This window comes from Ornithodoros turicata, chromosome 1 (assembly GCF_037126465.1).
Source record: "Ornithodoros turicata isolate Travis chromosome 1, ASM3712646v1, whole genome shotgun sequence".
In the NCBI taxonomy this organism is placed as follows: Eukaryota; Metazoa; Arthropoda; class Arachnida; order Ixodida; family Argasidae; genus Ornithodoros; species Ornithodoros turicata.
Window position 1 is genome coordinate 165,559,210 of NC_088201.1, and position 22,789 is coordinate 165,581,998.

The 22,789-nt window shown below is 33.4% G+C and overlaps 1 long non-coding RNA gene across 1 annotated transcript in view; it reads right to left on the reverse strand.

The window, feature by feature from the left end:
• LOC135372548 (uncharacterized) overlaps window positions 1–22,789 on the reverse strand; it is a 67,313-nt gene extending 44,524 nt beyond the window's left edge. The window contains exon 1 of the long non-coding RNA XR_010416025.1: window positions 22,388–22,789. This is a non-coding gene — a long non-coding RNA (uncharacterized LOC135372548). The remainder of the gene's footprint in view (window positions 1–22,387) is intronic.

Genomic DNA, 22,789 nt, shown 5'->3' on the forward strand with positions numbered 1-22,789 from the left:
TTCTGAATGATAGATTACTATGTTGTTTTGATTAAGAATAACTTCTTTGTAGTGGTGTAGATTTTATTTCCTCTTGTGTTCTTGTCGTTCGTGTTCCATGGTCTTCCATACATCTATCGGCACCCGTCTTCAACAAATCAGTGTAGATATCATTAGATCTGGTTGTTGGCTAGAAGTGTGCTATGTAGTGAAGTTCATTTTTAACATGTCTATTTTCTGGTGAGTTTGATTTTTTCTTCTGATTTTCTGAATGATAGATTACTATGTTGTTTTAATTAGGAATATCTTCTTCGTAGTGGTATATATTTTATTTCTTCTTGTGCTCGTGACGTTCGTGTTCTGCTTGTTAGCTAGGAGCGTGCTATGTGGTGAAGTTCATTTTTAACATGTCTATTTTCTGATGAGTTTGATTTTTTCTTCTGATTTTCTGAATGATAGATTACTATGTTGTTTTGATTAGGAATATCTTCTTCGTAGTGGTATAGATTTTTCATTTTTAACATGTCTATTTTCTGATGAGTTTGATTTTTTCTTCTGATTTTCTGAATGATAGATTACTATGTTGTTTTGATTAAGAATAACTTCTTTGTAGTGGTGTAGATTTTATTTCCTCTTGTGTTCTTGTCGTTCGTGTTCCATGGTCTTCCATACATCTATCGGCACCCGTCTTCAACAAATCAGTGTAGATATCATTAGATCTGGTTGTTGGCTAGAAGTGTGCTATGTGGTGAAGTTCATTTTTAACATGTCTATTTTCTGGTGAGTTTGATTTTTTCTTCTGATTTTCTGAATGATAGATTACTATGTTGTTTTAATTAGGAATATCTTCTTCGTAGTGGTATATATTTTATACCTTCTTGTGTTCGTGACGTTCGTGTTCTGTTTGTTAGCTAGGAGCGTGCTATGTGGTGAAGTTCATTTTTAACATGTCTATTTTCTGATGAGTTTGATTTTTTCTTCTGATTTTCTGAATGATAGATTACTATGTTGTTTTGATTAGGAATATCTTCATCGTAGTGGTATAGATTTTTCATTTTTAACATGTCTATTTTCTGATGAGTTTGATTTTTTCTTCTGATTTTCTGAATGATAGATTACTGTGTTGTTTTGATTAAGAATAACTTCTTTGTAGTGGTGTAGATTTTATTTCCTCTTGTGTTCTTGTCGTTCGTGTTCCATGGTCTTCCATACATCTATCGGCACCCGTCTTCAACAAATCAGTGTAGATATCATTAGATCTGGTTGTTGGCTAGAAGTGTGCTATGTGGTGAAGTTCATTTTTAACATGTCTATTTTCTGATGAGTTTGATTTTTTCTTCTGATTTTCTGAATGATAGATTACTATGTTGTTTTGATTAGGAATATCTTCTTCGTAGTGGTATAGATTTTTCATTTTTAACATGTCTATTTTCTAATGAGTTTGATTTTTTCTTCTGATTTTCTGAATGATAGATTACTATGTTGTTTTGATTAAGAATAACTTCTTTGTAGTGGTGTAGATTTTATTTCCTCTTGTGTTCTTGTCGTTCGTGTTCCATGGTCTTCCATACATCTATCGGCACCCGTCTTCAACAAATCAGTGTAGATATCATTAGATCTGGTTGTTGGCTAGAAGTGTGCTATGTGGTGAAGTTCATTTTTAACATGTCTATTTTCTGATGAGTTTGATTTTTTCTTCTGATTTTCTGAATGATAGATTACTATGTTGTTTTAATTAGGAATATCTTCTTCGTAGTGGTATATATTTTATTTCTTCTTGTGCTCGTGACGTTCGTGTTCTGCTTGTTAGCTAGGAGCGTGCTATGTGGTGAAGTTCATTTTTAACATGTCTATTTTCTGATGAGTTTGATTTTTTCTTCTGATTTTCTGAATGATAGATTACTATGTTGTTTTGATTAGGAATATCTTCTTCGTAGTGGTATAGATTTTTCATTTTTAACATGTCTATTTTCTGATGAGTTTGATTTTTTCTTCTGATTTTCTGAATGATAGATTACTATGTTGTTTTGATTAAGAATAACTTCTTTGTAGTGGTGTAGATTTTATTTCCTCTTGTGTTCTTGTCGTTCGTGTTCCATGGTCTTCCATACATCTATCGGCACCCGTCTTCAACAAATCAGTGTAGATATCATTAGATCTGGTTGTTGGCTAGAAGTGTGCTATGTGGTGAAGTTCATTTTTAACATGTCTATTTTCTGATGAGTTTGATTTTTTCTTCTGATTTTCTGAATGATAGATTACTATGTTGTTTTAATTAGGAATATCTTCTTCGTAGTGGTATATATTTTATTTCTTCTTGTGCTCGTGACGTTCGTGTTCTGCTTGTTAGCTAGGAGCGTGCTATGTGGTGAAGTTCATTTTTAACATGTCTATTTTCTGATGAGTTTGATTTTTTCTTCTGATTTTCTGAATGATAGATTACTATGTTGTTTTGATTAGGAATATCTTCTTCGTAGTGGTATAGATTTTTCATTTTTAACATGTCTATTTTCTGATGAGTTTGATTTTTTCTTCTGATTTTCTGAATGATAGATTACTATGTTGTTTTGATTAGGAATATCTTCTTCGTAGTGGTATATATTTTATTTCTTCTTGTGTTCGTGACGTTCGTGTTCTGTTTGTTAGCTAGGAGCGTGCTATGTGGTGAAGTTCATTTCTAACATGTTTATTTTCTGATGAGTTTGATTTTTTCTTCTGATTTTCTGAATGATAGATTACTATGTTGTTTCGATTAGGAATATCTTCTTCGTAGTGGTATAGATTTTTCATTTTTAACATGTCTATTTTCTGATGAGTTTGATTTTTTCTTCTGATTTTCTGAATGATAGATTACTATGTTGTTTTGATTAAGAATAACTTCTTTGTAGTGGTGTAGATTTTATTTCCTCTTGTGTTCTTGTCGTTCGTGTTCCATGGTCTTCCATACATCTATCGGCACCCGTCTTCAACAAATCAGTGTAGATATCATTAGATCTGGTTGTTGGCCAGAAGTGTGCTATGTGGTGAAGTTCATTTTTAACATGTCTATTTTCTGGTGAGTTTGATTTTTTCTTCTGATTTTCTGAATGATAGATTACTATGTTGTTTTAATTAGGAATATCTTCTTCGTAGTGGTATATATTTTATACCTTCTTGTGTTCGTGACGTTCGTGTTCTGTTTGTTAGCTAGGAGCGTGCTATGTGGCGAAGTTCATTTTTAACATGTCTATTTTCTGATGAGTTTGATTTTTTCTTCTGATTTTCTGAATGATAGATTACTATGTTGTTTTGATTAGGAATATCTTCTTCGTAGTGGTATAGATTTTTCATTTTTAACATGTCTATTTTCTGATGAGTTTGATTTTTTCTTCTGATTTTCTGAATGATAGATTACTATGTTGTTTTGATTAAGAATAACTTCTTTGTAGTGGTGTAGATTTTATTTCCTCTTGTGTTCTTGTCGTTCGTGTTCCATGGTCTTCCATACATCTATCGGCACCCGTCTTCAACAAATCAGTGTAGATATCATTAGATCTGGTTGTTGGCTAGAAGTGTGCTATGTGGTGAAGTTCATTTTTAACATGTCTATTTTCTGATGAGTTTGATTTTTTCTTCTGATTTTCTGAATGATAGATTACTATGTTGTTTTGATTAGGAATATCTTCTTCGTAGTGGTATAGATTTTTCATTTTTAACATGTCTATTTTCTGATGAGTTTGATTTTTTCTTCTGATTTTCTGAATGATAGATTACTATGTTGTTTTGATTAAGAATAACTTCTTTGTAGTGGTGTAGATTTTATTTCCTCTTGTGTTCTTGTCGTTCGTGTTCCATGGTCTTCCATACATCTATCGGCACCCGTCTTCAACAAATCAGTGTAGATATCATTAGATCTGGTTGTTGGCTAGAAGTGTGCTATGTGGTGAAGTTCATTTTTAACATGTCTATTTTCTGATGAGTTTGATTTTTTCTTCTGATTTTCTGAATGATAGATTACTATGTTGTTTTAATTAGGAATATCTTCTTCGTAGTGGTATATATTTTATTTCTTCTTGTGCTCGTGACGTTCGTGTTCTGCTTGTTAGCTAGGAGCGTGCTATGTGGTGAAGTTCATTTTTAACGTGTCTATTTTCTGATGAGTTTGATTTTTTCTTCTGATTTTCTGAATGATAGATTACTATGTTGTTTTGATTAGGAATATCTTCTTCGTAGTGGTATAGATTTTTCATTTTTAACATGTCTATTTTCTGATGAGTTTGATTTTTTCTTCTGATTTTCTGAATGATAGATTACTATGTTGTTTTGATTAAGAATAACTTCTTTGTAGTGGTGTAGATTTTATTTCCTCTTGTGTTCTTGTCGTTCGTGTTCCATGGTCTTCCATACATCTATCGGCACCCGTCTTCAACAAATCAGTGTAGATATCATTAGATCTGGTTGTTGGCTAGAAGTGTGCTATGTGGTGAAGTTCATTTTTAACATGTCTATTTTCTGATGAGTTTGATTTTTTCTTCTGATTTTCTGAATGATAGATTACTATGTTGTTTTGATTAAGAATAACTTCTTTGTAGTGGTGTAGATTTTATTTCCTCTTGTGTTCTTGTCGTTCGTGTTCCATGGTCTTCCATACATCTATCGGCACCCGTCTTCAACAAATCAGTGTAGATATCATTAGATCTGGTTGTTGGCTAGAAGTGTGCTATGTAGTGAAGTTCATTTTTAACATGTCTATTTTCTGGTGAGTTTGATTTTTTCTTCTGATTTTCTGAATGATAGATTACTATGTTGTTTTAATTAGGAATATCTTCTTCGTAGTGGTATATATTTTATTTCTTCTTGTGCTCGTGACGTTCGTGTTCTGCTTGTTAGCTAGGAGCGTGCTATGTGGTGAAGTTCATTTTTAACATGTCTATTTTCTGATGAGTTTGATTTTTTCTTCTGATTTTCTGAATGATAGATTACTATGTTGTTTTGATTAGGAATATCTTCTTCGTAGTGGTATAGATTTTTCATTTTTAACATGTCTATTTTCTGATGAGTTTGATTTTTTCTTCTGATTTTCTGAATGATAGATTACTATGTTGTTTTGATTAAGAATAACTTCTTTGTAGTGGTGTAGATTTTATTTCCTCTTGTGTTCTTGTCGTTCGTGTTCCATGGTCTTCCATACATCTATCGGCACCCGTCTTCAACAAATCAGTGTAGATATCATTAGATCTGGTTGTTGGCTAGAAGTGTGCTATGTGGTGAAGTTCATTTTTAACATGTCTATTTTCTGGTGAGTTTGATTTTTTCTTCTGATTTTCTGAATGATAGATTACTATGTTGTTTTAATTAGGAATATCTTCTTCGTAGTGGTATATATTTTATACCTTCTTGTGTTCGTGACGTTCGTGTTCTGTTTGTTAGCTAGGAGCGTGCTATGTGGTGAAGTTCATTTTTAACATGTCTATTTTCTGATGAGTTTGATTTTTTCTTCTGATTTTCTGAATGATAGATTACTATGTTGTTTTGATTAGGAATATCTTCATCGTAGTGGTATAGATTTTTCATTTTTAACATGTCTATTTTCTGATGAGTTTGATTTTTTCTTCTGATTTTCTGAATGATAGATTACTGTGTTGTTTTGATTAAGAATAACTTCTTTGTAGTGGTGTAGATTTTATTTCCTCTTGTGTTCTTGTCGTTCGTGTTCCATGGTCTTCCATACATCTATCGGCACCCGTCTTCAACAAATCAGTGTAGATATCATTAGATCTGGTTGTTGGCTAGAAGTGTGCTATGTGGTGAAGTTCATTTTTAACATGTCTATTTTCTGATGAGTTTGATTTTTTCTTCTGATTTTCTGAATGATAGATTACTATGTTGTTTTGATTAGGAATATCTTCTTCGTAGTGGTATAGATTTTTCATTTTTAACATGTCTATTTTCTAATGAGTTTGATTTTTTCTTCTGATTTTCTGAATGATAGATTACTATGTTGTTTTGATTAAGAATAACTTCTTTGTAGTGGTGTAGATTTTATTTCCTCTTGTGTTCTTGTCGTTCGTGTTCCATGGTCTTCCATACATCTATCGGCACCCGTCTTCAACAAATCAGTGTAGATATCATTAGATCTGGTTGTTGGCTAGAAGTGTGCTATGTGGTGAAGTTCATTTTTAACATGTCTATTTTCTGATGAGTTTGATTTTTTCTTCTGATTTTCTGAATGATAGATTACTATGTTGTTTTAATTAGGAATATCTTCTTCGTAGTGGTATATATTTTATTTCTTCTTGTGCTCGTGACGTTCGTGTTCTGCTTGTTAGCTAGGAGCGTGCTATGTGGTGAAGTTCATTTTTAACATGTCTATTTTCTGATGAGTTTGATTTTTTCTTCTGATTTTCTGAATGATAGATTACTATGTTGTTTTGATTAGGAATATCTTCTTCGTAGTGGTATAGATTTTTCATTTTTAACATGTCTATTTTCTGATGAGTTTGATTTTTTCTTCTGATTTTCTGAATGATAGATTACTATGTTGTTTTGATTAAGAATAACTTCTTTGTAGTGGTGTAGATTTTATTTCCTCTTGTGTTCTTGTCGTTCGTGTTCCATGGTCTTCCATACATCTATCGGCACCCGTCTTCAACAAATCAGTGTAGATATCATTAGATCTGGTTGTTGGCTAGAAGTGTGCTATGTGGTGAAGTTCATTTTTAACATGTCTATTTTCTGGTGAGTTTGATTTTTTCTTCTGATTTTCTGAATGATAGATTACTATGTTGTTTTAATTAGGAATATCTTCTTCGTAGTGGTATATATTTTATACCTTCTTGTGTTCGTGACGTTCGTGTTCTGTTTGTTAGCTAGGAGCGTGCTATGTGGTGAAGTTCATTTTTAACATGTCTATTTTCTGATGAGTTTGATTTTTTCTTCTGATTTTCTGAATGATAGATTACTATGTTGTTTTGATTAGGAATATCTTCATCGTAGTGGTATAGATTTTTCATTTTTAACATGTCTATTTTCTGATGAGTTTGATTTTTTCTTCTGATTTTCTGAATGATAGATTACTGTGTTGTTTTGATTAAGAATAACTTCTTTGTAGTGGTGTAGATTTTATTTCCTCTTGTGTTCTTGTCGTTCGTGTTCCATGGTCTTCCATACATCTATCGGCACCCGTCTTCAACAAATCAGTGTAGATATCATTAGATCTGGTTGTTGGCTAGAAGTGTGCTATGTGGTGAAGTTCATTTGTAACATGTCTATTTTCTGATGAGTTTGATTTTTTCTTCTGATTTTCTGAATGATAGATTACTATGTTGTTTTGATTAGGAATATCTTCTTCGTAGTGGTATAGATTTTTCATTTTTAACATGTCTATTTTCTGATGAGTTTGATTTTTTCTTCTGATTTTCTGAATGATAGATTACTATGTTGTTTTGATTAAGAATAACTTCTTTGTAGTGGTGTAGATTTTATTTCCTCTTGTGTTCTTGTCGTTCGTGTTCCATGGTCTTCCATACATCTATCGGCACCCGTCTTCAACAAATCAGTGTAGATATCATTAGATCTGGTTGTTGGCTAGAAGTGTGCTATGTGGTGAAGTTCATTTTTAACATGTCTATTTTCTGGTGAGTTTGATTTTTTCTTCTGATTTTCTGAATGATAGATTACTATGTTGTTTTAATTAGGAATATCTTCTTCGTAGTGGTATATATTTTATACCTTCTTGTGTTCGTGACGTTCGTGTTCTGTTTGTTAGCTAGGAGCGTGCTATGTGGTGAAGTTCATTTTTAACATGTCTATTTTCTGATGAGTTTGATTTTTTCTTCTGATTTTCTGAATGATAGATTACTATGTTGTTTTGATTAGGAATATCTTCTTCGTAGTGGTATAGATTTTTCATTTTTAACATGTCTATTTTCTGATGAGTTTGATTTTTTCTTCTGATTTTCTGAATGATAGATTACTGTGTTGTTTTGATTAAGAATAACTTCTTTGTAGTGGTGTAGATTTTATTTCCTCTTGTGTTCTTGTCGTTCGTGTTCCATGGTCTTCCATACATCTATCGGCACCCGTCTTCAACAAATCAGTGTAGATATCATTAGATCTGGTTGTTGGCTAGAAGTGTGCTATGTGGTGAAGTTCATTTTTAACATGTCTATTTTCTGATGAGTTTGATTTTTTCTTCTGATTTTCTGAATGATAGATTACTATGTTGTTTTGATTAGGAATATCTTCTTCGTAGTGGTATAGATTTTTCATTTTTAACATGTCTATTTTCTGATGAGTTTGATTTTTTCTTCTGATTTTCTGAATGATAGATTACTATGTTGTTTTGATTAAGAATAACTTCTTTGTAGTGGTGTAGATTTTATTTCCTCTTGTGTTCTTGTCGTTCGTGTTCCATGGTCTTCCATACATCTATCGGCACCCGTCTTCAACAAATCAGTGTAGATATCATTAGATCTGGTTGTTGGCTAGAAGTGTGCTATGTGGTGAAGTTCATTTTTAACATGTCTATTTTCTGATGAGTTTGATTTTTTCTTCTGATTTTCTGAATGATAGATTACTATGTTGTTTTAATTAGGAATATCTTCTTCGTAGTGGTATATATTTTATTTCTTCTTGTGCTCGTGACGTTCGTGTTCTGCTTGTTAGCTAGGAGCGTGCTATGTGGTGAAGTTCATTTTTAACGTGTCTATTTTCTGATGAGTTTGATTTTTTCTTCTGATTTTCTGAATGATAGATTACTATGTTGTTTTGATTAGGAATATCTTCTTCGTAGTGGTATAGATTTTTCATTTTTAACATGTCTATTTTCTGATGAGTTTGATTTTTTCTTCTGATTTTCTGAATGATAGATTACTATGTTGTTTTGATTAAGAATAACTTCTCTGTAGTGGTGTAGATTTTATTTCCTCTTGTGTTCTTGTCGTTCGTGTTCCATGGTCTTCCATACATCTATCGGCACCCGTCTTCAACAAATCAGTGTAGATATCATTAGATCTGGTTGTTGGCTAGAAGTGTGCTATGTGGTGAAGTTCATTTTTAACATGTCTATTTTCTGATGAGTTTGATTTTTTCTTCTGATTTTCTGAATGATAGATTACTATGTTGTTTTGATTAGGAATATCTTCTTCGTAGTGGTATAGATTTTTCATTTTTAACATGTCTATTTTCTGATGAGTTTGATTTTTTCTTCTGATTTTCTGAATGATAGATTACTATGTTGTTTTGATTAAGAATAACTTCTTTGTAGTGGTGTAGATTTTATTTCCTCTTGTGTTCTTGTCGTTCGTGTTCCATGGTGTTCCATACATCTATCGGCACCCGTCTTCAACAAATCAGTGTAGATATCATTAGATCTGGTTGTTGGCTAGAAGTGTGCTATGTGGTGAAGTTCATTTTTAACATGTCTATTTTCTGGTGAGTTTGATTTTTTCTTCTGATTTTCTGAATGATAGATTACTATGTTGTTTTAATTAGGAATATCTTCTTCGTAGTGGTATATATTTTATTTCTTCTTGTGCTCGTGACGTTCGTGTTCTGCTTGTTAGCTAGGAGCGTGCTATGTGGTGAAGTTCATTTTTAACATGTCTATTTTCTGATGAGTTTGATTTTTTCTTCTGATTTTCTGAATGATAGATTACTATGTTGTTTTGATTAGGAATATCTTCTTCGTAGTGGTATAGATTTTTCATTTTTAACATGTCTATTTTCGGATGAGTTTGATTTTTTCTTCTGATTTTCTGAATGATAGATTACTATGTTGTTTTGATTAAGAATAACTTCTTTGTAGTGGTGTAGATTTTATTTCCTCTTGTGTTCTTGTCGTTCGGGTTCCATGGTCTTCCATACATCTATCGGCACCCGTCTTCAACAAATCAGTGTAGATATCATTAGATCTGGTTGTTGGCTAGAAGTGTGCTATGTGGTGAAGTTCATTTTTAACATGTCTATTTTCTGGTGAGTTTGATTTTTTCTTCTGATTTTCTGAATGATAGATTACTATGTTGTTTTAATTAGGAATATCTTCTTCGTAGTGGTATACATTTTATACCTTCTTGTGTTCGTGACGTTCGTGTTCTGTTTGTTAGCTAGGAGCGTGCTATGTGGTGAAGTTCATTTTTAACATGTCTATTTTCTGATGAGTTTGATTTTTTCTTCTGATTTTCTGAATGATAGATTACTATGTTGTTTTAATTAGGAATATCTTCTTCGTAGTGGTATATATTTTATTTCTTCTTGTGCTCGTGACGTTCGTGTTCTGTTTGTTAGCTAGGAGCGTGCTATGTGGTGAAGTTCATTTTTAACATGTCTATTTTCTGATGAGTTTGATTTTTTCTTCTGATTTTCTGAATGATAGATTACTATGTTGTTTTGATTAGGAATATCTTCTTCGTAGTGGTATAGATTTTTCATTTTTAACATGTCTATTTTCTGATGAGTTTGATTTTTTCTTCTGATTTTCTGAATGAAAGATTACTATGTTGTTTTGATTAAGAATAACTTCTTTGTAGTGGTGTAGATTTTATTTCCTCTTGTGTTCTTGTCGTTCGTGTTCCATGGTCTTCCATACATCTATCGGCACCCGTCTTCAACAAATCAGTGTAGATATCATTAGATCTGGTTGTTGGCTAGAAGTGTGCTATGTGGTGAAGTTCATTTTTAACATGTCTATTTTCTGGTGAGTTTGATTTTTTCTTCTGATTTTCTGAATGATAGATTACTATGTTGTTTTAATTAGGAATATCTTCTTCGTAGTGGTATACATTTTATACCTTCTTGTGTTCGTGACGTTCGTGTTCTGTTTGTTAGCTAGGAGCGTGCTATGTGGTGAAGTTCATTTTTAACATGTCTATTTTCTGATGAGTTCGATTTTTTCTTCTGATTTTCTGAATGATAGATTACTATGTTGTTTTGATTAGGAATATCTTCTTCGTAGTGGTATAGATTTTTCATTTTTAACATGTCTATTTTCTGATGAGTTTGATTTTTTCTTCTGATTTTCTGAATGATAGATTGCTATGTTGTTTTGATTAAGAATAACTTCTTTGTAGTGGTGTAGATTTTATTTCCTCTTGTGTTCTTGTCGTTCGTGTTCCATGGTCTTCCATACATCTATCGGCACCCGTCTTCAACAAATCAGTGTAGATATCATTAGATCTGGTTGTTGGCTAGAAGTGTGCTATGTGGTGAAGTTCATTTTTAACATGTCTATTTTCTGGTGAGTTTGATTTTTTCTTCTGATTTTCTGAATGATAGATTACTATGTTGTTTTAATTAGGAATATCTTCTTCGTAGTGGTATACATTTTATACCTTCTTGTGTTCGTGACGTTCGTGTTCTGTTTGTTAGCTAGGAGCGTGCTATGTGGTGAAGTTCATTTTTAACATGTCTATTTTCTGATGAGTTTGATTTTTTCTTCTGATTTTCTGAATGATAGATTACTATGTTGTTTTGATTAGGAATATCTTCTTCGTAGTGGTATAGATTTTTCATTTTTAACATGTCTATTTTCTGATGAGTGATTTTTTCTTCTGATTTTCTGAATGATAGATTACTATGTTGTTTTGATTAACAATAACTTCTTTGTAGTGGTGTAGATTTTATTTCCTCTTGTGTTCTTGTCGTTCGTGTTCCATGGTCTTCCATACATCTATCGGCACCCGTCTTCAACAAATCAGTGTAGATATCATTAGATCTGGTTGTTGGCTAGAAGTGTGCTATGTGGTGAAGTTCATTTTTAACATGTCTATTTTCTGATGAGTTTGATTTTTTCTTCTGATTTTCTGAATGATAGATTACTATGTTGTTTTAATTAGGAATATCTTCTTCGTAGTGGTATATATTTTATTTCTTCTTGTGCTCGTGACGTTCGTGTTCTGCTTGTTAGCTAGGAGCGTGCTATGTGGTGAAGTTCATTTTTAACGTGTCTATTTTCTGATGAGTTTGATTTTTTCTTCTGATTTTCTGAATGATAGATTACTATGTTGTTTTGATTAGGAATATCTTCTTAGTAGTGGTATAGATTTTTCATTTTTAACATGTCTATTTTCTGATGAGTTTGATTTTTTCTTCTGATTTTCTGAATGATAGATTACTATGTTGTTTTGATTAAGAATAACTTCTCTGTAGTGGTGTAGATTTTATTTCCTCTTGTGTTCTTGTCGTTCGTGTTCCATGGTCTTCCATACATCTATCGGCACCCGTCTTCAACAAATCAGTGTAGATATCATTAGATCTGGTTGTTGGCTAGAAGTGTGCTATGTGGTGAAGTTCATTTTTAACATGTCTATTTTCTGATGAGTTTGATTTTTTCTTCTGATTTTCTGAATGATAGATTACTATGTTGTTTTGATTAGGAATATCTTCTTCGTAGTGGTATAGATTTTTCATTTTTAACATGTCTATTTTCTGATGAGTTTGATTTTTTCTTCTGATTTTCTGAATGATAGATTACTATGTTGTTTTGATTAAGAATAACTTCTTTGTAGTGGTGTAGATTTTATTTCCTCTTGTGTTCTTGTCGTTCGTGTTCCATGGTGTTCCATACATCTATCGGCACCCGTCTTCAACAAATCAGTGTAGATATCATTAGATCTGGTTGTTGGCTAGAAGTGTGCTATGTGGTGAAGTTCATTTTTAACATGTCTATTTTCTGGTGAGTTTGATTTTTTCTTCTGATTTTCTGAATGATAGATTACTATGTTGTTTTAATTAGGAATATCTTCTTCGTAGTGGTATATATTTTATTTCTTCTTGTGCTCGTGACGTTCGTGTTCTGCTTGTTAGCTAGGAGCGTGCTATGTGGTGAAGTTCATTTTTAACATGTCTATTTTCTGATGAGTTTGATTTTTTCTTCTGATTTTCTGAATGATAGATTACTATGTTGTTTTGATTAGGAATATCTTCTTCGTAGTGGTATAGATTTTTCATTTTTAACATGTCTATTTTCGGATGAGTTTGATTTTTTCTTCTGATTTTCTGAATGATAGATTACTATGTTGTTTTGATTAAGAATAACTTCTTTGTAGTGGTGTAGATTTTATTTCCTCTTGTGTTCTTGTCGTTCGTGTTCCATGGTCTTCCATACATCTATCGGCACCCGTCTTCAACAAATCAGTGTAGATATCATTAGATCTGGTTGTTGGCTAGAAGTGTGCTATGTGGTGAAGTTCATTTTTAACATGTCTATTTTCTGATGAGTTTGATTTTTTCTTCTGATTTTCTGAATGATAGATTACTATGTTGTTTTGATTAGGAATATCTTCTTCGTAGTGGTATAGATTTTTCATTTTTAACATGTCTATTTTCTGATGAGTTTGATTTTTTCTTCTGATTTTCTGAATGATAGATTACTATGTTGTTTTGATTAAGAATAACTTCTTTGTAGTGGTGTAGATTTTATTTCCTCTTGTGTTCTTGTCGTTCGTGTTCCATGGTCTTCCATACATCTATCGGCACCCGTCTTCAACAAATCAGTGTAGATATCATTAGATCTGGTTGTTGGCCAGAAGTGTGCTATGTGGTGAAGTTCATTTTTAACATGTCTATTTTCTGATGAGTTTGATTTTTTCTTCTGATTTTCTGAATGATAGATTACTATGTTGTTTTAATTAGGAATATCTTCTTCGTAGTGGTATATATTTTATTTCTTCTTGTGCTCGTGACGTTCGTGTTCTGTTTGTTAGCTAGGAGCGTGCTATGTGGTGAAGTTCATTTTTAACATGTTTATTTTCTGATGAGTTTGATTTTTTCTTCTGATTTTCTGAATGATAGATTACTATGTTGTTTCGATTAGGAATATCTTCTTCGTAGTGGTATAGATTTTTCATTTTTAACATGTCTATTTTCTGATGAGTTTGATTTTTTCTTCTGATTTTCTGAATGATAGATTACTATGTTGTTTTGATTAAGAATAACTTCTTTGTAGTGGTGTAGATTTTATTTCCTCTTGTGTTCTTGTCGTTCGTGTTCCATGGTCTTCCATACATCTATCGGCACCCGTCTTCAACAAATCAGTGTAGATATCATTAGATCTGGTTGTTGGCTAGAAGTGTGCTATGTGGTGAAGTTCATTTTTAACATGTCTATTTTCTGGTGAGTTTGATTTTTTCTTCTGATTTTCTGAATGATAGATTACTATGTTGTTTTAATTAGGAATATCTTCTTCGTAGTGGTATATATTTTATACCTTCTTGTGTTCGTGACGTTCGTGTTCTGTTTGTTAGCTAGGAGCGTGCTATGTGGTGAAGTTCATTTTTAACATGTCTATTTTCTGATGAGTTTGATTTTTTCTTCTGATTTTCTGAATGGTAGATTACTGTGTTGTTTTGATTAAGAATAACTTCTTTGTAGTGGTGTAGATTTTATTTCCTCTTGTGTTCTTGTCGTTCGTGTTCCATGGTCTTCCATACATCTATCGGCACCCGTCTTCAACAAATCAGTGTAGATATCATTAGATCTGGTTGTTGGCTAGAAGTGTGCTATGTGGTGAAGTTCATTTTTAACATGTCTATTTTCTGATGAGTTTGATTTTTTCTTCTGATTTTCTGAATGATAGATTACTATGTTGTTTTGATTAGGAATATCTTCTTCGTAGTGGTATAGATTTTTCATTTTTAACATGTCTATTTTCTGATGAGTTTGATTTTTTCTTCTGATTTTCTGAATGATAGATTACTATGTTGTTTTGATTAAGAATAACTTCTTTGTAGTGGTGTAGATTTTATTTCCTCTTGTGTTCTTGTCGTTCGTGTTCCATGGTCTTCCATACATCTATCGGCACCCGTCTTCAACAAATCAGTGTAGATATCATTAGATCTGGTTGTTGGCTAGAAGTGTGCTATGTGGTGAAGTTCATTTTTAACATGTCTATTTTCTGGTGAGTTTGATTTTTTCTTCTGATTTTCTGAATGATAGATTACTATGTTGTTTTAATTAGGAATATCTTCTTCGTAGTGGTATACATTTTATACCTTCTTGTGTTCGTGACGTTCGTGTTCTGTTTGTTAGCTAGGAGCGTGCTATGTGGTGAAGTTCATTTTTAACATGTCTATTTTCTGATGAGTTTGATTTTTTCTTCTGATTTTCTGAATGATAGATTACTATGTTGTTTTAATTAGGAATATCTTCTTCGTAGTGGTATATATTTTATTTCTTCTTGTGCTCGTGACGTTCGTGTTCTGTTTGTTAGCTAGGAGCGTGCTATGTGGTGAAGTTCATTTTTAACATGTCTATTTTCTGATGAGTTTGATTTTTTCTTCTGATTTTCTGAATGATAGATTACTATGTTGTTTTGATTAGGAATATCTTCTTCGTAGTGGTATAGATTTTTCATTTTTAACATGTCTATTTTCTGATGAGTTTGATTTTTTCTTCTGATTTTCTGAATGATAGATTACTATGTTGTTTTGATTAAGAATAACTTCTTTGTAGTGGTGTAGATTTTATTTCCTCTTGTGTTCTTGTCGTTCGTGTTCCATGGTCTTCCATACATCTATCGGCACCCGTCTTCAACAAATCAGTGTAGATATCATTAGATCTGGTTGTTGGCTAGAAGTGTGCTATGTGGTGAAGTTCATTTTTAACATGTCTATTTTCTGGTGAGTTTGATTTTTTCTTCTGATTTTCTGAATGATAGATTACTATGTTGTTTTAATTAGGAATATCTTCTTCGTAGTGGTATACATTTTATACCTTCTTGTGTTCGTGACGTTCGTGTTCTGTTTGTTAGCTAGGAGCGTGCTATGTGGTGAAGTTCATTTTTAACATGTCTATTTTCTGATGAGTTCGATTTTTTCTTCTGATTTTCTGAATGATAGATTACTATGTTGTTTTGATTAGGAATATCTTCTTCGTAGTGGTATAGATTTTTCATTTTTAACATGTCTATTTTCTGATGAGTTTGATTTTTTCTTCTGATTTTCTGAATGATAGATTGCTATGTTGTTTTGATTAAGAATAACTTCTTTGTAGTGGTGTAGATTTTATTTCCTCTTGTGTTCTTGTCGTTCGTGTTCCATGGTCTTCCATACATCTATCGGCACCCGTCTTCAACAAATCAGTGTAGATATCATTAGATCTGGTTGTTGGCTAGAAGTGTGCTATGTGGTGAAGTTCATTTTTAACATGTCTATTTTCTGGTGAGTTTGATTTTTTCTTCTGATTTTCTGAATGATAGATTACTATGTTGTTTTAATTAGGAATATCTTCTTCGTAGTGGTATACATTTTATACCTTCTTGTGTTCGTGACGTTCGTGTTCTGTTTGTTAGCTAGGAGCGTGCTATGTGGTGAAGTTCATTTTTAACATGTCTATTTTCTGATGAGTTTGATTTTTTCTTCTGATTTTCTGAATGATAGATTACTATGTTGTTTTGATTAAGAATAACTTCTTTGTAGTGGTGTAGATTTTATTTCCTCTTGTGTTCTTGTCGTTCGTGTTCCATGGTCTTCCATACATCTATCGGCACCCGTCTTCAACAAATCAGTGTAGATATCATTAGATCTGGTTGTTGGCTAGAAGTGTGCTATGTGGTGAAGTTCATTTTTAACATGTCTATTTTCTGATGAGTTTGATTTTTTCTTCTGATTTTCTGAATGATAGATTACTATGTTGTTTTAATTAGGAATATCTTCTTCGTAGTGGTATATATTTTATTTCTTCTTGTGCTCGTGACGTTCGTGTTCTGTTTGTTAGCTAGGAGCGTGCTATGTGGTGAAGTTCATTTTTAACATGTCTATTTTCTGATGAGTTTGATTTTTTCTTCTGATTTTCTGAATGATAGATTACTATGTTGTTTTGATTAGGAATATCTTCTTCGTAGTGGTATATATTTTATTTCTTCTTGTGCTCGTGACGTTCGTGTTCCGTTTGTTAGCTAGGAGCGTGCTATGTGGTGAAGTTCATTTTTAACATGTCTATTTTCTGATGAGTTTGATTTTTTCTTCTGATTTTCTGAATGATAGATTACTATGTTGTTTTGATTAGGAATATCTTCTTCGTAGTGGTATAGATTTTTCATTTTTAACATGTCTATTTTCTGATGAGTTTGATTTTTTCTTCTGATTTTCTGAATGATAGATTACTATGTTGTTTTGATTAAGAATAACTTCTTTGTAGTGGTGTAGATTTTATTTCCTCTTGTGTTCTTGTCGTTCGTGTTCCATGGTCTTCCATACATCTATCGGCACCCGTCTTCAACAAATCAGTGTAGATATCATTAGATCTGGTTGTTGGCTAGAAGTGTGCTATGTGATGAAGTTCATTTTTAACATGTCTATTTTCTGATGAGTTTGATTTTTTCTTCTGATTTTCTGAATGATAGATTACTATGTTGTTTTGATTAGGAATATCTTCTTCGTAGTGGTATAGATTTTTCATTTTTAACATGTCTATTTTCGGATGAGTTTGATTTTTTCTTCTGATTTTCTGAATGATAGATTACTATGTTGTTTTGATTAAGAATAACTTCTTTGTAGTGGTGTAGATTTTATTTCCTCTTGTGTTCTTGTCGTTCGTGTTCCATGGTCTTCCATACATCTATCGGCACCCGTCTTCAACAAATCAGTGTAGATATCATTAGATCTGGTTGTTGGCTAGAAGTGTGCTATGTGGTGAAGTTCATTTTTAACATGTCTATTTTCTGGTGAGTTTGATTTTTTCTTCTGATTTTCTGAATGATAGATTACTATGTTGTTTTAATTAGGAATATCTTCTTCGTAGTGGTATATATTTTATTTCTTCTTGTGTTCGTGACGTTCGTGTTCTGTTTGTTAGCTAGGAGCGTGCTATGTGGTGAAGTTCATTTTTAACATGTCTATTTTCTGATGAGTTTTATTTTTTCTTCTGATTTTCTGAATGATAGATTACTATGTTGTTTTGATTAGGAATATCTTCTTCGTAGTGGTATAGATTTTTCATTTTTAACATGTCTATTTTCTGATGAGTTTGATTTTTTCTTCTGATTTTCTGAATGATAGATTACTATGTTGTTTTGATTAAGAATAACTTCTTTGTAGTGGTGTAGATTTTATTTCCTCTTGTGTTCTTGTCGTTCGTGTTCCATGGTCTTCCATACATCTATCGGCACCCGTCTTCAACAAATCAGTGTAGATATCATTAGATCTGGTTGTTGGCTAGAAGTGTGCTATGTGGTGAAGTTCATTTTTAACATGTCTATTTTCTGATGAGTTTGATTTTTTCTTCTGATTTTCTGAATGATAGATTACTATGTTGTTTTAATTAGGAATATCTTCTTCGTAGTGGTATATATTTTATTTCTTCTTGTGCTCGTGACGTTCGTGTTCTGTTTGTTAGCTAGGAGCGTGCTATGTGGTGAAGTTCATTTTTAACATGTCTATTTTCTGATGAGTTTGATTTTTTCTTCTGATTTTCTGAATGATAGATTACTATGTTGTTTTGATTAGGAATATCTTCTTCGTAGTGGTATAGATTTTTCATTTTTAACATGTCTATTTTCTGATGAGTTTGATTTTTTCTTGTGATTTTCTGAATGATAGATTACTATGTTGTTTTGATTAGGAATATCTTCTTCGTAGTGGTATATATTTTATTTCTTTTTGTGTTCGTGACGTTCGTGTTCTGTTTGTTAGCTAGGAGCGTGCTATGTGGTGAAGTTCATTTTTAACATGTTTATTTTCTGATGAGTTTGATTTTTTCTTCTGATTTTCTGAATGATAGATTACTATGTTGTTTCGATTAGGAATATCTTCTTCGTAGTGGTATAGATTTTTCATTTTTAACATGTCTATTTTCTGATGAGTTTGATTTTTTCTTCTGATTTTCTGAATGATAGATTACTATGTTGTTTTGATTAAGAATAACTTCTTTGCAGTGGTGTAGATTTTATTTCCTCTTGTGTTCTTGTCGTTCGTGTTCCATGGTCTTCCATACATCTATCGGCACCCGTCTTCAACAAATCAGTGTAGATATCATTAGATCTGGTTGTTGGCTAGAAGTGTGCTATGTGGTGAAGTTCATTTTTAACATGTCTATTTTCTGGTGAGTTTGATTTTTTCGTCTGATTTTCTGAATGATAGATTACTATGTTGTTTTGATTAGGAATATCTTCTTCGTAGTGGTATAGATTTTTCATTTTTAACATGTCTATTTTCTGATGAGTTTGGTTTTTTCTTCTGATTTTCTGAATGATAGATTACTGTGTTGTTTTGATTAAGAATAACTTCTTTGTAGTGGTGTAGATTTTATTTCCTCTTGTGTTCTTGTCGTTCGTGTTCCATGGTCTTCCATACATCTATCGGCACCCGTCTTCAACAAATCAGTGTAGATATCATTAGATCTGGTTGTTGGCTAGAAGTGTGCTATGTGGTGAAGTTCATTTTTAACATGTCTATTTTCTGATGAGTTTGATTTTTTCTTCTGATTTTCTGAATGATAGATTACTATGTTGTTTTGATTAGGAATATCTTCTTCGTAGTGGTATAGATTTTTCATTTTTAACATGTCTATTTTCTGATGAGTTTGATTTTTTCTTCTGATTTTCTGAATGATAGATTACTATGTTGTTTTGATTAAGAATAACTTCTTTGTAGTGGTGTAGATTTTATTTCCTCTTGTGTTCTTGTCGTTCGCGTTCCATGGTCTTCCATACATCTATCGGCACCCGTCTTCAACAAATCAGTGTAGATATCATTAGATCTGGTTGTTGGCTAGAAGTGTGCTATGTGGTGAAGTTCATTTTTAACATGTCTATTTTCTGATGAGTTTGATTTTTTCTTCTGATTTTCTGAATGATAGATTACTATGTTGTTTTAATTAGGAATATCTTCTTCGTAGTGGTATACATTTTATACCTTCTTGTGTTCGTGACGTTCGTGTTCTGTTTGTTAGCTAGGAGCGTGCTATGTGGTGAAGTTCATTTTTAACATGTCTATTTTCTGATGAGTTTGATTTTTTCTTCTGATTTTCTGAATGATAGATTACTATGTTGTTTTGATTAGGCATATCTTCTTCGTAGTGGTATAGATTTTTCATTTTTAACATGTCTATTTTCTGATGAGTTTGATTTTTTCTTCTGATTTTCTGAATGATAGATTACTATGTTGTTTTGATTAAGAATAACTTCTTTGTAGTGGTGTAGATTTTATTTCCTCTTGTGTTCTTGTCGTTCGTGTTCCATGGTCTTCCATACATCTATCGGCACCCGTCTTCAACAAATCAGTGTAGATATCATTAGATCTGGTTGTTGGCTAGAAGTGTGCTATGTGGTGAAGTTCATTTTTAACGTGTCTATTTTCTGATGAGTTTGATTTTTTCTTCTGATTTTCTGAATGATAGATTACTATGTTGTTTTAATTAGGAATATCTTCTTCGTAGTGGTATATATTTTATTTCTTCTTGTGTTCGTGACGTTCGTGTTCTGTTTGTTAGCTAGGAGCGTGCTATGTGGTGAAGTTCATTTTTAACATGTCTATTTTCTGATGAGTTTGATTTTTTCTTCTGATTTTCTGAATGATAGATTACTATGTTGTTTTGATTAGGAATATCTTCTTCGTAGTGGTATAGATTTTATTTCTTCTTGTGTTCGTGTCGTTCGTGTTCTGTTTGTTGGCTAGGAGCGTGCTATGTGGTGAAGTGGAATATTTTCTTTGTAGTGGTAAAGGTTTTATTTCGTCTTGTGTTCGTGTCCCATAGTCTTCCAGTGTCTCTGCTGTTCACAGTTAATTACATACAACTATCAGAACTTTGGCTATTGCAAAGATGGTTCTCACGTATAGGAATATTAGACTTTTTATAATACAAGTTATAATTTTTTATCATGTTGATTAAAAATATCTTCTTCGATTAAGTGTGGTGATCGTATTGATATGGTGTAGCTATTATTTCCCTACATGTCGGTTAGGTTCTATATTAATGCTATGTGTTGATTCGAATTATTGCCTTATGTCTGTGCTATTCACTTCAATAGAAATTAAATTTGTGTCACAATTGAATATTAGCTATTGTGCTCGAAATTACTTACACCTATCAGATTCTAACATCTCAGACTTTTTATAATTTTGATTGTAATCGTATTGATTAAGAATATCTTAAATGCGCTATCAATTTTGATTCATTGAAAACTTCCACTAATAAAAAATATTGTGTTTGATTTGTGATACCTATTCAATGCTAATGTATCATACCTGTAATAAGTATTGTTACGTGTACTGTGTTCCTTCTATTTCAGATTTTTGGCTAAGTTTTTCCATTCACGCAGAGTCATAACATAATTCCTAATGACTTTAATAAATATATTTTCACTTGTACTTTTGTGTATGGCTATCCTTTGCATGTAAACATCCTACTGCACACCTGTTGTAGCTGGAAAAATTATGATTCAAGTCGACTCAGGCTGAAAAATGACGAAAGTGGGCGGCCCAGGCTGAATGGTAAACGCGCACGCAGCCCTCCGGCCACGCGACGCCCACAAGAGCAGCCCTCCACTCGAGCGCCGCCCACCTGTCGCGGGAAGGAAGTCGGCCCAAGGAGAAAAATTGTGAAAGAAGTCAGCCCAGGGTGAATGGTAAGCGCTCACGCAGCCCTCCGGTCACGCTCCGCCCACCACAGCAGCCCTCCACCCGAGCACCGTCCTGTTACAGGTGGTGAATGTTTTTCGGCTGGGTTTTTCTCCTTCACCTGATTGACACAATTCCCAGCACTATTGGCTTTAATAAATATATCTCAACTTGATTGGTATTAATAAATATATTTTCACTTGTACTTTTTGTGTATGACCCTTCTTTGCATGTCTCTGCATGTTATAATCGCGCGGACAAGCCTCCGCACACGCGCCGCGCTGGGAAAAACACGCGCTGGGCTCAGGGCAGGGATCCTGTAGTTTCTCACCCAATTTAATGGGACCCCACCCCCTACTACTCCCGTCCACCCCTATTGCACTCGACTTTCAGTATATTTTGCTGCTTGGGTAATGACGTGACAGCTTTTGAAACATGGATAAATCGATATCTTAATCCGTTTGATGAATTACTTTTATCGATATCGAAAATTTCGATATTTCTGCGTCACTACGCTGCCGTCAACAGCAAGATAAATTCGAAGCGCGAGAAAAGCAGCGTACGCCTCTGTTTCCGCCATTTTGCATTATAGTGTCTCGGGTGTCTGCCAGCAGCCCGGGTCCAGCCAGTGTGACTCGTAATGCCGAACAGGACACCTGCCGAGAGGTGTTGTTAACTGCGTGCGACTCAACTTGTCGCGCAATGATGTCGTGTTCGAAACTGACATGTGTCGCTGGTGTGACATGATATTCAGCACAACTGGACACTGCAATTCCGGCTGTCGTATCCTGTCGTGTCGCACTAGTGTGGCACGACAGTTAGTGCTAGACGACACGGTTCGTGACCATTAAGAGACATACTTGTTGTCCACTTACCGATAGCAAGACCAACTGGCCCCATAAGTAAGCCACCGGCGAGCATACAGCACGCAGCGATACCTGTGCCGATAAGCGTTCCACGAATTGTATTCCGAACTGGTTTGTCGTCGAAGATAGCTCGTACCAGCTTGTCAACATCTTTCCGCGTCACTGTCATTGCGCACGACGGCTTCACGAGGGGCACCTTTATGCAGTTTATCTACGTAGGCGTCGAGCAACCAGGCTGTTCGCAGCTTCGGACTGTGACACAGTTAAGCAGGTTTGCTGCACGCGACTCTTCTCTTGTTTGTCTTTGATTTTGACTGTGTTTCAAAAGTCTCCGCAAATACGTTTCTGCGCAGCAGAGGAGGGCGAGGGCGTAAAATGACGTATGCAGCGGCGTGGCGCGCTCCCATTCGC